Source organism: Felis catus, chromosome D3 (genome assembly GCF_018350175.1).
Source record: "Felis catus isolate Fca126 chromosome D3, F.catus_Fca126_mat1.0, whole genome shotgun sequence".
In the NCBI taxonomy this organism is placed as follows: Eukaryota; Metazoa; Chordata; class Mammalia; order Carnivora; family Felidae; genus Felis; species Felis catus.
Genome location: NC_058379.1, coordinates 55,088,527 through 55,108,459, shown reverse-complemented (window position 1 = coordinate 55,108,459; position 19,933 = coordinate 55,088,527). Strand labels below are relative to the sequence as shown.

General features: G+C 38.7%; 1 protein-coding gene across 9 annotated transcripts in view; it reads right to left on the bottom strand.

The window, feature by feature from the left end:
• The window catches only part of ASXL3 (ASXL transcriptional regulator 3), a 177,906-nt gene that overhangs the window by 44,399 nt on the left and 113,574 nt on the right, over window positions 1–19,933 (bottom strand). The window lies entirely within an intron of this gene.

Below are 19,933 nucleotides of genomic sequence, written 5' to 3'. Positions count from 1 at the left end.
AAGATGTGAAAGAGCCTGAATGCTTACCTACTCCCGATGGAATTAAGGTAAGCACTTTGGGAAGTTGTTGATTACTATTTTAAAAAGTTGAATACATTTAAACTCTGTAATCCAGTAGTTAGACCCACAGGCATCTACCCCAAAGACTTTTGTACTTCGGTAAACCAAAAACATAGATAAAAAAGTGTGCAGAGCAGTACTACTCAAAGCCTCAAACTAAAAACATCCAAATATGTCCACCAAGAGAATCAATAAGGAAATTATAATTACCCAGTGACATACTATACAGCAATAAGAATAAATTGATTACTGCTACACATTACAAAAGGTATGAACCTTGCTAACATACTATTGAGCTGAATAAAACAGACGACATACTGAATGACTTCATACAGACACAGTTCAAAATTAGGGGCGCCTGGGTGGCTCAGTCGGTTGGGCATCTGATTTTGGCTCAGGTCACGATCTCACGGTTTTTGAGTTCGAGCTCCTTGTCAGGCTCTATGCTGACAGCTCAGAGCTTGGAACCTGCTTCGGGTTCTGTGCAGCCCTCCCCTCCCACCATGCTCTGTCTCTGTCTCTCTCTCAAAAATGAATAAACATTTTGAAAAAATTAAAAAAAAAATAGACAAAACTGATGGTGACAAAAGTCAAGATAGTGGGTTTCTTGGAGTATTAATGGAAGGGGGCAAAAAACAAAATAAAACAAAACAACAACAACAAAAAAGAGTTCTGAAGTACCAGAATAGGTTCACTCTTTTTTTAAAAGTCTGTTTGCCAATTCAAGGGTGTACTCATTTTTTAAAAAATTCACAAAATGACACAATTAACATACACACATTTGTGTGCATGCTACACTTCAGCAAAATGTTTACATAAATATAAAAGAATAATTATGTTTTCCTTCCATTACTCCCTCAATTTCAGAAATAGCTGACATACAGAATAGCCAGGATTCCATAAAGAGGGTAACCAAGGAAGACCTGATAAAATGAGAAATGACCAAAAGTACATTGGGGCTTGTTTAGTGTAACGTAGGCTTAACATTTTCTATAATTATCTGTAGTTTGGCCTATGTTCAAAAAAATCTAGAGTTCAAACAGTTTTGGTGCTGAAGATGGATCCTTTTATACAAAAGTAAAAGCTTAGAGTAGTTAACTGACCACATTTTTAAATCTAAATAAAGTTGCCAATCACATGTGGCATAAGAAGCATATAGTTTCAGTTATATATATAAAAAAATTGCAGTGTTATCTTCACGTTTTGGAAGTGGATCTCAGCGGTGGGATGGTATCCCAATACTTCTTTATTTCCCAACGAAACACACTCTTAATGGATGTTAAAAAACACAAAGTGGGGGGCACCTAGGTGGTTCAGTCAGTTATGCCTTGGGCTCTCAGTTGCAGCTCAGGTCATAATCATAGTTTCTTGGGTTGAAGCCCCACGTGGGGCTCTGGGCTGATGGTGTAGAGCCTGTTTGGGATTCCTTCTCTCTTCTGCTATCTCAACCCCTCCCCTGCTCACACTGTCTCTGTCTCTCTCAAAATAAATAAATAAACTTATTTTTTTTTTAAACCACAATGGGGGTACCTAGTGGCTCAGTTGCTTAAGCATTTAACTCTGGATTTTGGGTCAGGTCATGATCTCATCGTTCATGGACTCTGAGCTGACGGCATGGAGCCTGCTTGGGATTCTCTTTCTCCCTCTCCCTCTGTCCTCTCTCTCTCTCTCTCAAAACACATAAATAAACTTAAAATAAAAAATAAATGGTCGCTTCATATTGTTGCAAAGTAATCTTTAGTAAAATAAAATGTAGGCATATATATTGTAAGATATCCAGAGAGCAAACATATTCCTCATTTCTTAAGAAACAAATGCATATAATGTATTGAAATATATTAATATATCTAAGCTATTAAACATATCAAACAATATCTGAACATTAGTTAAGAGTTTATTCAATTCTGTTTCATAGAGTGTTTTTTTTTTCCTAGCATCCTTCCTTTCCTTTCAATGGAATCTCTGAATAGATAAAACATTAGATGAATAATTTAAATGAGAACACAGAGTACAAAAAGTAACATTCTGGAAACTATCCCAAGAGAAGATTAAAGAAAATGGGGAAATTGAACCACTTGAAGCATTTTCTCAACCGTCCATTAATGCATTCTTTCTTTCTTCCTTTCACTCACCATTTATTTAATGATCTTTGTGTACAAAACACCAGATTGAAATAACCAAAGTTTTGGCACTAAAACACCAATTAATAATAACATATCTATAAAGGCTTGATTACTCTAGGAAGAAAAATAAATGAAACATATATTCTAAGTGTCACTGTCATGTCTGAACTCCCACATTTCAATGGCATACTTCTGTATTAGAACTTATCATACTATTTTCAAAGATTGTAAATCCTTGAGTACAGGCATCTATTCAATAATTTTATCCTCACTGTCTACCAAAGAAACAGGATACTTAGAAATAGTCTTTATGGGCTGCAAAATGCATTTTATTGTGACCACTGAAAACCTAATAAAACTAATTACACCATTCTCCAAAGCAAATATAAACTCCCCAAAATCATGAAAAATGATGATAGATTAAAGGTACAATCAAAAGTAATATCCCCCTTCTTTGAGGAAAAAGTCCTTTAAACAAATACTACAGGTAATTAATATAGGTATTAATAATGGTAACTGCCAAGCTCTCTGCACTGTTTGCAGATAATCTATGTTTTAATACAACTCTCTCCTTATAAGCTTCTGTAATATAAAAAAAAAAGCTTAGCAAAACTGCAACTTCTCCCTGAAATATAAATGTGAGGGGCGCCTGGGTGGCGCAGTCGGTTAAGCGTCCGACTTCAGCCAGGTCACGATCTTGCGGTCGGTGAGTTTGAGCCCCGCGTCAGGCTCTGGGCTGATGGCTCAGAACCTGGAGCCTGTTTCCGATTCTGTGTCTCCCTCTCTCTCTCTGCCCCTCCCCCGTTCATGCTCTGTCTCTCTCTGTCCCAAAAATAAATAAACGTTGAAAAAAAAAAATTAAAAAAAAAAAAATATAAATGTGAAATATAATCTAAGATGATAGGACAAATATCAAACAGGTTTTTTTGAGGCATCTTTACTCTTAGAAATAAGATATTAACATGAATTTCATTGAAAAATATTTATTACCTACTACATAATAGCATATATCAAAATACCCATCCATTATTAATATGTCACTTTTGGAAAAAAAAAAGGGTGGTTTATTTAATGAACAACTTTGGCATACTTGGTAATCCAGCAGAAAAAAGCAATTTGAACCCAGTATTTATTACCGTATATAAATATTACATTAAAAATCTAGTTAGTAAATTTCCACTTCCAGAATGGTGTTGTGAGTAGCTGTATGAACATGTTTCCCTAGTGAAACAACCATAATAGTGAAAACTATTTTTTAAAAAAATACTTAGGGGCTCCACAGTGACCCATTTGGTTGAGCATCTGACTTTGGCTCAGGTCATGATCTCTCATCCATGGGTTTGAGCCCTGCAGTGGGCTCTGTGCTGACAGCTCAGAGCCTGGAGCCTGCTTGGGATTCTGTGTCTCCCCCTCTCTCTGGCCCTCCCCTGCTTGTGCTCTCTCTCTCAAAAAATAAAATGTTAAAAAAATTGTTTTTAATATTTAAAGTTTCTGGAACTTGTCCTAAGAGCATATAGCAGATGAAGAAACAGTTACTCAAAACCTCTACCAAATCTTTGTAACTACAGCAAAAGTCTATGCCACTTAAGCCCCAGCACACTCCCTCTACTCAATAGGTTTCTGTGAGGAAATTCCTTTGCAGGTAGTCGTAGCCAAAAAGAGAAATCTCAGCTTCCAGTCAAGGAATGTAGTCTCTCAGAGGAAGGGGCAAGCCAATTTCATTTCTCATGCCCTCTAGCCCTGAGTTGCAGAGGCTAAATTCTTGAGAAGTATAGCCAAGGACTCATGGGGTCTTCTTCACCACCTTTTCTAGGGTGGTGGCTCTACCACACTGGTGTAACAGGCCAATAATAGTGGGGCGCCAAATGCCCTCACTTAAGCTCACCTAGAGGCTGAAGGTTCTATCCCAGCAGAGGCAACATGAGAAAGACCACAGGCTGCCACACCTACCCAATGCTCTGCTATGAAAGCAGAAAGGCCACACCTGTTCCCAGCTCTGGAGCAGTGGCTCTATGACCAGGCAGAGAGGGAGTTCATAAGAACAGAGTCTCCAAGTTGTCCCAAAAGGAACTGATTTTATTTAAAACAGAATGTAGCGGGGATAAAAAGAGAACATAGGGAAGTTCAAGACAAAGGGTGCTCCTGAAACCAATGGAGGTTTTGCTGGTGAGCAATTAAAGGAGACTGATAGCTCTCTGAGAGCAACAAGCTAAACCAAGGCCAACTAATTTACCAGACAGAACCAGGGACAGAAGTAGCTAAGAAGAGCCCTCCTGGGGGGCCAAACAAACCTCAAACACTGGTCTAAAAATTATCCCTGCAAAAAGGCTCTAATTTAATTGGATCAGACTCTGGAGAAATTTATGCCCCAGGGCATTGTTGAAAACAATAAAGCAATTAGGCAGCAATTAATGGAACCCAAGGGTTGGGTGTGATACCAAAAGAGACTGTAAAATTTTTGAGCACAGTCTGTATTTACCCATTAATTTTATCCCCCTTGCTTTCCAAGGAAACAGAACTCTTAGAACAGGCTCACAATGTTTATGAATGGCAAACGTAATTTCATTGTGACCATTGAAAACTTAATATAATTACCTCATTCCCCAAAGCAAATACAAACAACCCCCTCAAAATTATGATAAATAATGGTACAATAAAGGTATAAACAAAAGAAATACTCTCCTTCCTTAAGGAAAAACATACCTTAACATAGGTATTTATAATGGTTTAACAGAGAGATCAGGGAACAGGGAACAAGACAAAGAGAACTCCAGCATAACTGAGATCTCCGCCAAGGCTGTGCTCCTTGAGAAGCAATGTCAGAGGCTTCACACTGCAGGGAAAATCAATTTAAATAAAATAATCCAGCCAAGACTCTAAACAAATAAGTAATAAAACAACAACAAAAACATTCCCAGAGATGGGAGTGAGGGATCACTATACAGATTGTACAAGATATAGCTTCAAATGTTCAGAGAGAGAGAAGGGCAGGGAGAGGGAAAGGTAGGAGGGGGAGGGAGAGAAGTGCAAAGAAACAGGAATGACCCCCGTAATGGAAAACAACCAAGAAGAAACATTGTGGTGAGAGACCCTGACTTTGGGTTCAACAAAAAAAGGCTTCAAAAGCTTCAAATATTAAAGATAGATATCTTTAAATAACTAAATGAAACTTTAAATTGAGGAAGGTATGATGAAAATGTCTCATCAAATAGAAACACATCTGGGGGCACCTGGGTGGCTCAGTCGGTTAAGTGGTTAAGCATCTGACCTCAGCTGGGGTCATGATCTCACAGTTCCTGACATTGAGCCCGAGTCAGGCTCTGTGCTGACAGCTTGGAGCCTGGAGCCTGCTTCGGATTCCGTTTCTCCCTCTCTCTCTGCACCTATCTTGCTCATGCTCTGTCTCTCTGTCTCTCAAAAAATGAATAAACATTTAAAAAAATTAAAAAAAAAAAAAACAAAAAACATCTGTGAGATAATAATTATGAAACAGAACCAGTGAAAAATTCTGATTGGAAAGTGAAAAAACTACAATGAAGATTTCACTAGAGGGGCTCAACAGGAAATTTGAACAGGCAGAAGAATCAGCAAACTTGAAGACACAGCAATAGAGATTATGTATTCTAAAGAACAGAGTGGAAAAAAACCAAAACACAAAAACAAACCAGAGCCTCAAAGAAATGGATAAATACAGTAGGATAAGTACAGAGTCACAGCCAGACACTTCATAGTAACAATGCTGAAAATCAGAGAAAATTTTGAAAGCAGCAGAAAAATGACTTATGTCCAAAAGGACTACAATGACATTATCGGCTGACTTCTCATCAATCCAAAAATGAAGGAAAAAAACAAACGCAACAACATTCGCAATAACATTAAAAAGAATAAAATAGGAAGGGATAAAATGAACAAAAGAAATGTAAAACTTACTCTTTAAATAAAACAAAACAAAGAGTTAAAGAAATTAAAGATCTAAGTAAATGGAAAGACATCCTATGTTGATAGATCAGAAGACTTCATATTAGGATTCCAATACTCTCCAAAGTGAACTACAGATTTAAGACAACTCCTATCAAAATTCTAGTTTCTTTACAGAAAATGACAAGCTCATCCTAAAATTCATATGGAAATTCAGGGTCCCAGAATAGAGAAAACAATATTGAGAAAGAAAAACACAGTTGCAGGAGTCACAATTCTAAAAATACAAAGGGAAAAGTTTCAAAAAAAAAAAAAGATTAAAATACTTTGGAGAATATTTTTTCTTTTCATATTGATGTAAAGAATATATTCTTGGGGCTCCTGGGTGGCTCAGTCGGTTAAGCGTCCGACTTCAGCTCAGGTCACGATATCGCGGTCTGTGGGTTTGAGCCCCGCGTCGGGCTCTGGGCTGATGGCTCAGAGCCTGGAGCCTGCTTCAGATTCTGTGTCTCCCTCTCTCTCTGCCCCTCCCCCATTCATGCTCTGTCTCTCTGTCTCAAAAATAAATAAAAAACGTTAAAAAAAATTTAAAGAGAAAACCTCTTAAAAAATATATATATTAAGCTAGACACCAAACTCCATAATTACAAATGAAAACGTAAATGTTTTGCAGAGATACTAATAACTAAAAAAAAAATTAAAAAGACTACAGACGTTTGTGGGAAAATAGGAAAATCTTTCAAACTGCTCTGTCATTATAGCATTTAATTATATGAATACTATGCAGACCCACCTCCCTCCTTCTGGCTTGCTTGTTCATACAGCCCTACTCGGACCATTCTTGACTCCTTATGACCTGCTATCCATCCACTCATCCCTTTGCTTCCACTCAGTCTATTTTTCCTCTTCTTGCATCATTCCCTTCCTTTTCCAGTTGAGATTTTCTGATCACTTGTGTTAAGATTCTTACTCTTATCATTTGGATACACATATGACAAAGGTCCAATCCTTGGAGGACCTTACCATTCTACATCTACTTGTGGTAAAAATTCACTTTTCTAAGAAAACAGGTTTGAAACTTAGGTCTTCAACTCTCGGTCACTTATCACTCTCCAGCTAGCCTACAGTGCTTTTTCAGTGAACTCACTTTCTCACTCTTCAGTGACTTTTCCAAACTCCATTCTCCTCAAGCTTTTTACCTTCCTCCCTGTCCTCATCCTACCCATCACTACCTGTCCATGCTTTTGATTTCTACTTTTGTAGAGGAAAAAAAGAACCCATACTGATCATATAGGAAACACCCATCTTCTTCACCCACTTTCTTCGTCTCTTCCAGTTTTCCGGGAAATGGTGCACTGCCTCCTTTCTAAGGAAAATCTCTCCACTGGTACTTTAATCACTACCTTCTCTTCCCCTGCCTTTTAAGGGATCACTATAGTAAGTAACCAACTTCCATTTTCATCTTGATTATTTAACAGCTCCCTCTCAACAGGACCTCTATTCCTTTGATAACTAAACATGCTAACTCCTCTCCCAACTGAACAAATACATCAAATAAACAAAACTCCACCTTTATCTTTAAATTATGCTGTTTCCATTATCCTCATGATTATTCTACTTCATAACCACATTTTTTAAAAGGCACGTGTCTATATTTTCTCCTTTGCTTCTTTAACTCAATCCTCATTGAACACTGAACTGGCCTTCTTACTATCAAATAAATGAAACTGGTTCTAAAAGGTATACTAATTAGAATGGAGATATAATCCCCATTCTTAGTAAGTGATATGATTAGCTGGGAAACTCATGAGCATAAAACAAAAAACAATTGAAAGTTATCAAATACTGAGTAATAAGATGGCTAAGAAAAATACAGCTTTCTTATATAACAAACTAAACAACTGTATTATGGAAGAAAAGACCTTGTTTTCAATAGCAATCTTTTAGAAACACATTGGCCTCAATGTACTCAACAAGCAATTCTAAGATCTACTGCTCCACTTCTCTATTCACTTTACGTATAAGGGGAAGATGGGTGTTCTATCCAAATTCTCTCCTTCCATTCTCTTTGGAAGCCCCTCCAAACTGGTATATCGTCCCTACCATGCCTCCAAAATTGCTCCTGTCAAGATTATCAGTGAACTTCATTGATGAAATAAGTTAGTTAACTTTCAATCCTCATCATATTCAATACTTAAGTATTAATAAATCCCATCCTCCTTCTTAAATACTCACTCCCTTGACTTCAGTGATACACACTTGGTATTCAGGTCCCTTACTTCACTGGCTATTACTTTTCAGTCTCCTTTGCTACCTTAATCTCTTTTATTCAGCCATTAAGATGTGGAAATCACAAGCCTTAATCTTGGGCTCTCTTCTCATTCTATTCTATAGTACGTATCACTTATATCCATGGTTTTAATTAACGTCTAGATGTTGGTGGCTCTCAATTTTTTTTTTAACTCCAACTTTGAACTCTATTTTAACCTTCACCTTTATACAACCAACTTCTTATTCGAAATTTCCACATAGATCTTTCAAATGCACCTGATACAACATGCTCCACAACTGAAAACATGCTCCTCCAGCCTTACCTACTTTAGTAAAACTCACCATCCAACTGATGGGCTAACAAGACACTGAAGCTGAGATAAGAAACCAAGGCAGTTATTGTTCACAGGAAGTGAACCAGAGCACAACAGAGAGAAAATTCTGGCGTTCTTCCGCGGAGTGTTTAGCGGTGTGAAAATGTGAGGAAACTACCAGAGGCTAGGCAAGAACTACTTGAAATGAATAGAGGTGACAGGGCCCAGTGCTCACAGTGTCTGTTCCCACCTGTCAGTCTGGAAAAACACATGCCTCAGCTATGAGAGGAATTTGCCAAAGATTGAACACTGTTCTGGTTCCACCGAAGGTATCTTAAGGTTTTAAGGCATCAAACTGTTTCCATGTAACCCAACAGAGGAGGCTCCCTCAGATGCCTCCTCAGAAGCTTTGTCTACAAAATTATATTCCCAGGGGCTCCGTGAACGTGCACTACTTCCAATGCTAGACGCTAAGCTTGATGAAGGCAGATACACAGCAGTCTCATGTAATATGATAGCCCAAATGGCCATCACATTGCATGGCCCACTGTAAATCTTCAATTAATACTTGTAAAAATTACTGGATTCTCATAAATCTCCTTGAGTTTAATAACAGATGTTGTCAAAATCATTTTTACCCTCTTTTAGTAACACTTATTCTTGTTCTCTGAATTGTCACACTGGGGCTCTTTTTTAAACGGCCGAATCTTTCCTGTGCCGCATTACTGATCCCTATCTTTCCATCCTGACCTCTCGGTCAGCAGGTGTCGGATCAGTATTAGCTGCTGAGATGGTTTCTAGAAGAAACTTTGTTGGACTTGGTACAAATCCTTCAGGCTCAGATAAGGGATCAGGGAAAAGGACATGTTTACCCGATTGATGCTTGCTCAAGTAGAGGTTTGGCAGATGTGAGGAGTAGGGATTGATTCTTTAATAAAGAATGTCTTAACCATATATTTAAGGATACATCAATGAAGCTAGGCCTCCCTTTAGCTAGCAAAACATCTAGCTTTTGGACAGAGAACACAAGGCAACCCCCCAGCAAGTACAGACCGGAAACATCATCTGCAGTGGTAGGTTGCTGTTCAGAGACTAAATGCTAGCAAACATACTGAGAGCAGGCGTGAGTATAGATCTTTGCCTCTGGAAGGCTCCACCCACCCTTTCCTCTTGCCTAACCACTCATTGCTGGTTGTGTCTGAGAGAAATGTACAGCCCCTTTCAGTGAGACCCCACAGAATGTTCTTCCCCAGGCAACCATTTCATTTTAGTAATCTCTTAGCCCAATCTTGTCTCACCTTCCTTACCTCCTGCAGAACTTACTCCCGGGTTTTGGCATCTGGATGGCATTCCTCCTCTAGGTTTTGGACTGATAAAGAAATATACTGGAAAAAGCCAGTGTCATTTTAGTGAGAATTTAGAAGCAGCTGAGGGAATTATATAATGTTGCCACCTTAATCTAGAGCCTCAAACATTACTACACTGTTCACTTCCTGCTTATAATTGATTCTTTACTTCGTTACAACGATCTTTAATAAGTTTTCCAGAGGGCACCAATATCTCAGGCAACTACATTTTTTGAATAGGGTTTAATAACTACCAGGAGTTCTAAAGGTGATTTAATGAGTGAAATCCGTTTTCTCCTTTCTACCCTTGAGCCTAATTTAGGGGTGAGTCACTGTAGGACAACCATTGATCACAGTGTGTGGTGATCCAGGTATTAGGATGTCCCTTATTACAAAGACAGGCACTAATGTGTAATCTGCCATCTGCATGACTCCCTTTCTCAAACTCTATTCCCTTGTATGATAAAACAAAGGTAAACTTTTTTACTCTTTGTTCTCATATAAACTGAATTAAGTGTTACACGTACACATATCACTTTAAATTTTACATAACAAAAAAGTAATTTTGTAACATTAGATTACAGAATCTAATACTTGATCATCCAGTATGCCAGCGATAATTGATCACACGTGGCCAAAGACACCCTCTCAGGCCATGAGGGTTCCACTCAGTATCTTATACAAAGGAGGAAGAAAGTGGTTTAATGCATAGAGTAGGATGTTCTCCTGGTTAAATGAGTGTGTTCCTCAACTTCCTTATGCACAGGATTGAAAGAAACTCCATTTGTCAAATTTCCTATTGCATGCAATTGCTTGTACATATGTACTTCAATCCAGTTTGCACATTATTTGACATACTTTGAAGCCGACACTGATAAACAGGATTTGATGTTAACTCCCCAGTTAGCTAAGAAATGGATAATATCCAGGTGGAATTACTTCCCTCCATAAGCATAAAGCTCAAATGGCGAGCATGGAAATATCAGGAGTAGCCTGCAAGGATATCTTTGGCCATGTATGATTTACTATCACCAGTAAGTGACTTGGACTAGAAGGAATATTGGATTTCCTAAGTACTTTAAGATATGCTTTCAGAAGCAGGGAAAAAGCCAGTGTCAGTTCCATTAAAATAATTACATCTCAAGTACACACTTACTTTAACCTAAAGGCTAAAGATACTAGTATTTTTTCATATCTTTAATACTTCTGAATTTTTATAATCTGTTAGGTAAATTGACATTTCATTATAAACGCTATTTGTAGAATAAAATAACGGTATAATTTTTAAATCAATATATACAGTACATAGAGCAATCTCTAAGAGGAGCCTGAGTTATTGCAAATGTATGAGCTATTTCCATGGAGGAAAAAGATGGAAAGCCCTTTCCCATTTGCATTTATAAAGGCTGCGTGACTTCTTTAAATATATACACTGATGCCAACAGAGCCATCAGAAATCAATAAATCACATTCTCATGTGCTGTAAAATGTCTGACACACACATTCATTTTCCTAGTCCAAAATTCTCTGCAAAAGGAACTGTGTAAATGTTCCATTTTAGTTTAATGACATTCTCCACAGTTAAAATTACGTGCATTATTGCCAGTGAGTGCAAAAACCTGAAGAGCACAAAGCTAGATAGGATTTTAAAGAGCCTACACAGTACATATCCTTCAGTGGCTAGTCATTTAACAGACCATAGAGACACAGATATGAATGCAGAACAAAATTGGGAGATTAGTAAGGATGGATTGAAATGCTGCAATTACCATTTGGAGAAAAATAATAGGCATAATTTATTTAGAAGCAGTTGGGGAATGGTCTCGTAAGTATTTGGAGAGACAGCCCTAATAGCCCCAAAACCACCAAATGGAGGCAGAGATGAACACCACTTACAAATGATACAGATGACAGAAATGACAACAACTTATTCATCAGTGATGTTCAATTTGAAAGTGTAATAAAAACCTAAATATGACTCCACTTTAGTTGACATTTATTCCGCCAGCTGCTATATATTTTTAAAAGGTCACAGAATGGTTCTATGTAGGTATGGTTTAGGAAGTACAAATTCTTAAAGAAAGGAGGGATCTGCTATGTGTGGTCGAGGAGGTTCTAAAAATTCCCCAACCATATTTTGCAGAGAACTATGCACACAGCCATGTCTGGCTGCAAACACAATCACTGAACTTACTCAGGTAATATTCCTACATGGGAACTGAGTAAAGAACTAGCTACAATTCTACCTGTTTACTAGCACTAACTAATGCTGCCCTCGCCTCTTGGTTTCTCTGCAGTTGATCTCTGACCAAAATGCTATGGCCAAAAAATAGCTTTCGACCTATGTGTTTGCCAAAACCTGATCATATTGGAAATGTGTTATTTTGAGATCCTACACCACTTCATTCAACAATATATCTTTCTTCCTTTAAAGCCTTATTTTCCTCTCCCTGAGACCTCGCGACTGGCTCCAGCTCCTCTGACCTTAGCTTCTCTCCATACAGCCTGGACCCCATCATCACCACTCCAACAAGCATATCATATGTCTTCTAAAATCTCCCAGCTCTTTCCATGTGAGCCTTTGAAAACCTCTAATCTCGGCAAAACCCAACTCCTGGCACATCTATTACCAAACTAAATGCATAAATATTTAGCATTGCTGGAATGAACATCCTGAGTAGACCACTTGGATTTCCACTGCCATCTAACCTAAAATGGGGTCTCAATGCTGTTCAGCAAACACTTTTGCCCCAGGACGGATCCACAGTACAACCCTTCAGGCTGCTTGCCAAAAGCTCTCCCGAGACCCCTAACCCTCTAGTGTCTGAGCAGGCAAACATACCACCACCCGGCTGAAAACCCCTCACTTCCCACTGTACCCTTCACATTTAGCTATTTCTCCTCTCCTTTCTTCCTGCTTCCCTTCTCTCTGATCTCAGAAATCAGTACTTTTTCCCCCCTTAAACCAGCCTCTTCCCCAATATAGTCCATCCCCTCCCATCTATTCTAAAACTTGGTCAATAAATCAAATCCATTTTCTTCTATCTTCAATTTCTCCTATCAACTGCCTCAATTTTTAGGACAAAAACATGTTCAAGCCTACCCTGGCTTTTAAGACATAACAATCTTTTGCTATTCTCCAATGCACAATAAATACTTACTGCCTAAAATATATATATATATATATATATATATATATATATATATATATATATATTCAATTCCGCCTTCTCATCCAAATCCAATTACCAAGTCATGATGATTTTATTTCTAAAATGTCTGTGTTGGATTGACTTGTGCACCCCACCCCACCCCCCAATTCCTGTGTCGAAGCGCTAACCTCCAATGTGTCTGTACTTGGAGACAAGGCCTTTAAAGATGAAATTAAGCATAAATGAGGTCATAGGGCAAGGCCCTAATCCAATGTGGCTAATGTCTTTATAAAAAGAGGAAGGGACGCTAGGGATGTGGGCACATAGAGAAAAGGCCATGTGAGGACACAGCAAAAAGGAGCCTCTCTGCAAGCTAAGGCCTCAGGGAAAACCAACCATGTCAGCACCTTGATCTTGGACTTACAGCCTCCAGAACTGTGAGAAAATAAATTTCGTTTCTTCAGCCACCCAGTCTGTGGTATTTTGTTATGGTAACAATAGCAAACTAATACAGTGTCTCAGGAATTAGGCCTTTCTTTTCCATTCTTTAATGGCTTTGGCTAAAGCCATTGTTATCAGCCATGTTACACCAGCTTATAAGTGGATTCCCAGCCTATTTTCATTCATTCATTCAAAAAACATTTACTGAACACTTACTATATGCCAGGCACAGTGAACAGAAGAAAGCCACTGTCCTGGGGCTTTTATTCTCATGAGGGAAGACATATGAACAACTACATAAGCAAGTAATTATTGACTATGGTTAAGTTCTGGGAGGGAAATAATCAGGAAAATAAGTCAGAGACCAACTGAAGAGGACACTTTGGATGGGAGGGAGGACAAAAAAAGCCTCTATGAAGAGAGGACACCAACTGGGTGGATAAGAATTAGCTGGCCTTGCCGAAAGATGCTGTAAAGCATTCCTAGCAGAGCTCTTAGGAAGTACAGGGGTTAGGAACAGGAGGTTTAGGTGTGAGGGTCAGGAAGGAAGACAGAATGGCTAAAGCACAGTCGGGTGGGGAGTGCCAGATCTCTCTCCTCTACTTCATGCTTTATTCCTTCAATGGAGTCCTCTTTTACAGTATACATCTAATAATGTCATGCTCCAAACATAAACCTTGGTATGTCCTACATTGCTTACTAACACAGGAGGCCTTTTTTTTTTTTTAATTTTTTTTTTTTAACATTTATTTTTGAGACAGAGAGCGAGAGAGCATGAACGGGGGAGGGTCAGAGAGAGAGGGAGACACAGAATCCGAAACAGGCTCCAGGCTCTGAGCGGTCAGCACAGAGCCTGACGCGGGGCTCGAACTCACGGACCGCGAGATCATGACCTGAGCCGAAGTCGGCTGCTTAACCGACTGAGCCACCTAGGCGCCCCACAGGAGGCCTTTTTTAAAGATTTGTTCCAACCTTCCCTTCTAACCTCAACTTACCCACCCCATACCCACCATCTCAAAATACATGTTGACAGATAGCATATACTTTTCTGCCTCTGTCTGGGTGGGGGGCAAGGAACACCAGGTAGAAGAAAGAGCATGAACTTGGAACAGTCAGACAAATCTGTGTTCAGAATTTGGCTCTCATGTTTTTACTGGGAAGAAGTTAGGTAAATCTTTTTTTTCCCCCTCCCTGATCCTTATTTTCACATAGATAAAGTGGGGTTAAAAATACGAATTCTTTGGAGAGTTATAGTAAGGATTACTGATAATTTATGTAGGAGGCTTAGCACTATAAGTAATCAATATTACTACTGGCACATACTGTTTCCTCTATTTGGAAGGCCCACCACACTTCTTTTCCTGGTAAACTTCCTCCATCTTTCCAGATGCAGTTTAGAGGGCACATTCTCTTTGAAGCATTCTGCAACGCCCATAAAATTATCTCTTCATTGTTCCCATAACACAATGCATATATTACCACCATGGCACAGTTCTGTAACAACACAGGCAAAAGCTCTCTCTCTCACTTCTATAACCATCACTTCTCTCAGAGTTGGAACTGTGACTTATTGTACGTTTGTATTATCAGTGCTTACCTGGCACATGATAGGTGTTAAGTAAACATTGGTTGGATGAATGAATGCATAAACTATATATTCCATTCCTTCCCCAAACCACTAGGATTTGCCTATATACATAATATTCTACTTCTTCAATAAATCTGTCAGTGAGGAGTCCCAGCAGGCACAGATGGCTAATTCAAGTTAGCATCATTTGAAGACAGTAAAGAGACTACTTACAAAGAAAGATATGGTCAAGGTGCAAACCACCAAGGATAGTGCAGTAAACGAAACCTAATAATAGGGAGCTGTGTTTGACCTGAAGGGTAATAGGAGAAAGAGTTTATCAGAACTTGGACAGACAGAAGGTTGTATGGAGAAGACCTTCTGATAGGAGCTGGTTGATGTTTGCAGACTGTGCTGACCACACAGAGCAGGTACAGGGCTCGATCTCACCCTTCTTCCTTCACCCAAACTCCTGTTGAGGCTCCCTAATAGTTGAACCCAATTAGAATCCATGGGACCTTCTCCTCCCCCCTTACAAGTCATTCAGGCCTGAAACTTAAAACAATATAGGCCTCTGTGCCAGAAAAGCAGAGGGACCCATGATGCTCCAAAGTGGGATCACAGAGCCTATTTGGTGAGGGAGATATCCACGGAGGGAAGCCTGGAGACGAGGTGCAGAGGCATTGCACAGTGAGGAACACCTGCATGGAGGAGGGGCCCAATATGCAATGTCAGAGGTCAAGCAGGAAGGGGAAGGTGCCCAAGCTGGATGAGTGGATAGGTGGCCTGTCATGGAGTCTGAGCTTGAGTATAGTGAAGGAGACCAACCACATGGAGCTGTATAGAAGCATGGCTACTACCTATAAAGGGATTAGTCAAATATTTAGATATATTAAGGGTAAAAAAAACTGGGTTTCTCACTGTGTCAGCTACGGAAAGGGAGAACACTAGAATAAACCATGGGGTATTAGATTAGGACTGGAGGTATTAGTGTAAACTCATGGTTTACAAGATGTACACATACATATAGAAATAAGTGTCGATGGAAATTATGCTATGTTTATATATTCCAAAAGACTCATCCTCTTTCTTCTGTATGATGATCCTTGTCTCCAAGACACAGGAGTAAGGAGGTATTCACACACACACACGTACACACACACATGCACAAACTGTACATGTGCTGTGAGATCCTGATTCCTAAATACCATCGTCCACTAAAGGGAAACATGGCTCCTTGAAGAAAGGGTTATTCCAGTGTCTGGGCAAGAAAAGTATAAGACTGGAACAATGTGATGTGCTTCAAAGTAATGGAGTGATCAGAGGGAATGGAGACGTGTCAGAAGACACAGGACTCAGCTTGAACAGGCTCCCAGTGACCAAGTGTGGGACAATTCAAGTGTAGTCATCTACTGAAAAAATAGAAAAGGCTGAACTCATACATATACAAATAAATGAATAAATTGAGAGTCTGAGGAGAAAGGATAGTTACATAATTTAAAAGAGCCTCTTCACAAAATATTATTTAATTACAAAGAAAGAAGAAGTAATTTTGGACTGGAGAAGATTGCAGATAAATTTTAATCAAATGATCAAATGAGCATCATCAATATTGGGACAAATCAAAAATATGTGCCAACTAAGAAGTTCAAGGAGAAGCATACATCATCATTTATCCTATTCCAGAGGTATTCTGAATGTAATCACAAGGAAATAGCACACAAACTCAAATTGGCTTATAATCTCCAAAAGTGTCAAAATCATGAAAGTCAAAGGAAGACTGAATAACTATTCTAGAAATGAGACTAAAGAAACATGACAACTAAATGCACTAACAGATTCTGTACTGGATCTTGCTGCTAAAAACGACATTATTGGGGCAACTGGCTAAATCTGAATATAGCCTAAGAATCAATCACATGGTAAAAATGATCACTGTTAATCTGATCTTGATTGTGTGGATTTTGCTTATGTAAGAGAAATGTCCCTGTTTGTAGAAAATAGAACCTTACCATTATAAAATATTCAAGTAAGGGGATCCTGGATGGATCATCAGATGCAAACTAATTCTCTAATGTATCTTCCAATTTTCTAAAAAGTTTATGATTGTTTAAAACTAAAAAACAATATGGGAGGCATAGGTCCTCCTGATGCAGTAGTTCATTCATGGTTTAGCTTTCTGGAACAAAGCAGGTGAAGAAGGCTGAAAGGTGGATCTAGGTGGACAAAGGAAAGATACCCCAGTTACTCTCCAGTGACCTCCTAATGTCCATTTGACACTGTTGCCTGTATACAACCTGCATGTGATGATCTCTTAAGAATTTGCTATTTTCTGTCCGTTCCCTGGTTCTTTCCCACACTCTTTCTTATCCACATCCTTTCCTGAATATAAGTCTTTTATATAAGACTACATCTCGCAGTCTTATCAAATCCCATAGTTGACACCATAATCTACGTAGATGTTCTATGTAGCTATAATCTAACTCCAACTTCTTCAGTTTTAAAACTTGAATATGTAATTGCTTCTCGACATTTCTTATGTAGAAGCATCTCAACCCAACATGTTAAAACCAAACTTAATACCTATCCCACTACAGTGGGCATTGTTAATGGACTACCAAGATTCTCCCTCACCCCCAACTGCATATCCTCTAACACAACTTCCTAAAAACTAGATTTCTAAAGTGTCCTTAACCTCTCTCACAGTACACCATTTTACTTGAGGAGACAGTGAGCACACGAGGTTCAAGAATAGATCTAGCTGCTTTAAACCAATTTGCATATTACATTTCCTTAGCTAGAAGTGTTAAGAAGTGTTCATGTTATCTAAGTAGTACCATTAGAGTGAATCTTAGATCTTTTCCTTTAAACACTGGGACAGAAGTATTTTCCCCATGAATATGAACCAAGAGGCAAGTACCCATTTTTTGATTCAGGTAACCATCCTACCGCAAAGGGATTAGAATAGTACCAACAACAAAAAAAGACTATTTTTAAAATTAATTCATTAATAATGAAATGGGTTCTGGACAATAAGTGGATCCCAGGACCAACAACCAGAAACCCACTCTAACTTCTATCTTCCAATTACCTCAGTCAATAAATCCCTTTATATTTAAGTCAGTTTGAGTTTGATTTTGTTACTTTCAGTCTAATGTGTGAAGGAGAGTAAAATTAAATATAAAACTAGATGTGAAAATGGTATACAACAACTAGAAGTTAAAAAATATACATGTGTAATTTAGATATGATATAATGTGTGTATATATATGTATATATACGTGTGTGTGTGTGTGTGTGTGTGTGTGTGTGTGTGTGTGTGTGTGTGTGTTCTAGGATAAGTAGGCCTCTGTAAAAGAAAAAAAAAACTAGAAAAATGGAAAAACAAAATACCAGACACCTTGGCATAATGACAGTAGGCACTGGCAAGCAAGATAAATGGGAAACCTAGCTTCCATATTTTGGAGACATAATAACTGAATGATCCTCAGCTCTCTACAGTCCAGAGTCAGAGGCTGGTAGGGGCTGCTTCAGGGGAGAAATCTGGTAGAAATCTGGCAAAGGAAGGAAACGAGAAACCTGGGGCTTTCAAATTCTGTAAAAATATGTAAAGACAAGCTTTCGTACAAGCAAAATTGTGAGGTATTTCACGTAATTATAGTACTTTCTACTGAGTTCAAATAAATCTATGTAATCAGATTCTATTCACATTCCTTTCTACTCATTCTGGCCCAGAAAATGGTGGGATTCATCCCCATTCGGATATTTCTAAGCTGTCGTGAAACAGCACTTTTGGGAGCTTGCTGCATCAGGTCGCCTGCCCCTTTCTGATAGGAGAGAGGGCTCAGCTCACCTCCAACAAGGCACACAGACACAGACTCTAAATTTCTCAGTATCAAATGTTGATAGGCCCACAGAGCCTTTCTGTCCTCCCAAGTCGCCCTAGATAAAATCTCCAGTTGCCTTCTGGACCTTTTACAACCTTATCCCTCAGGCAATCTGTCATATATTCCTACTTTTGTAGGTTGAAACTATGTCTGGAATTCAGTCCTTTCTTTTCATTTCCAAGGCCAATGCCCAAGGCCAGACCCTTATCTCACATCTCAACTACTGCAATTGTTTCTTTCCCAGTCTCTCTTGTCTTATCTTTCTGCCTGTCCTATCCATCATTTACAGGGCTACTAGCTCCTAAGAGAAAATATGGAATGCATTTTATTTACCCCTTTTTTCTCCCCTATGTCCAGGCACAGAAATATTTGCTTAAATTATTCTATGCATCCCATTTCTCATTTGAAAAAAATCTCTGACAGTACCCAGTTTTCAAGAAAAGTTCAAAGAACTTAATATGCAACCACATCATGAGACGTTGTAAACCATACTCCCCTTTAGAGGAATATCTCACCCCTCTGCCCCCACAGGGCGGTCCAATCACACTGAACTACTAAATCTTCTCGAACACAAAAGCAGCAAATCTTTATAAATGATAGGCTCTTCCTCTACAAAATTCACTTTCCTTTGGCTATACTTACAAAACACCTATTAGTTTTTCAAGGCTCAACTTAAGTATCCTATCCACCATAAACTCTTCTCCAATACTAGTTTCAGATTAAATGTCATCATCCTCTGTGCCTTCAGAAGACTTTCTTTATACTACTATCTTGATGTTTAAGTTGTTCTGCTGCATCATCTGGGCCAGGTTTACCCAGTTACGAGACTTCTTACCTAGTAATGAGCTAAGTCA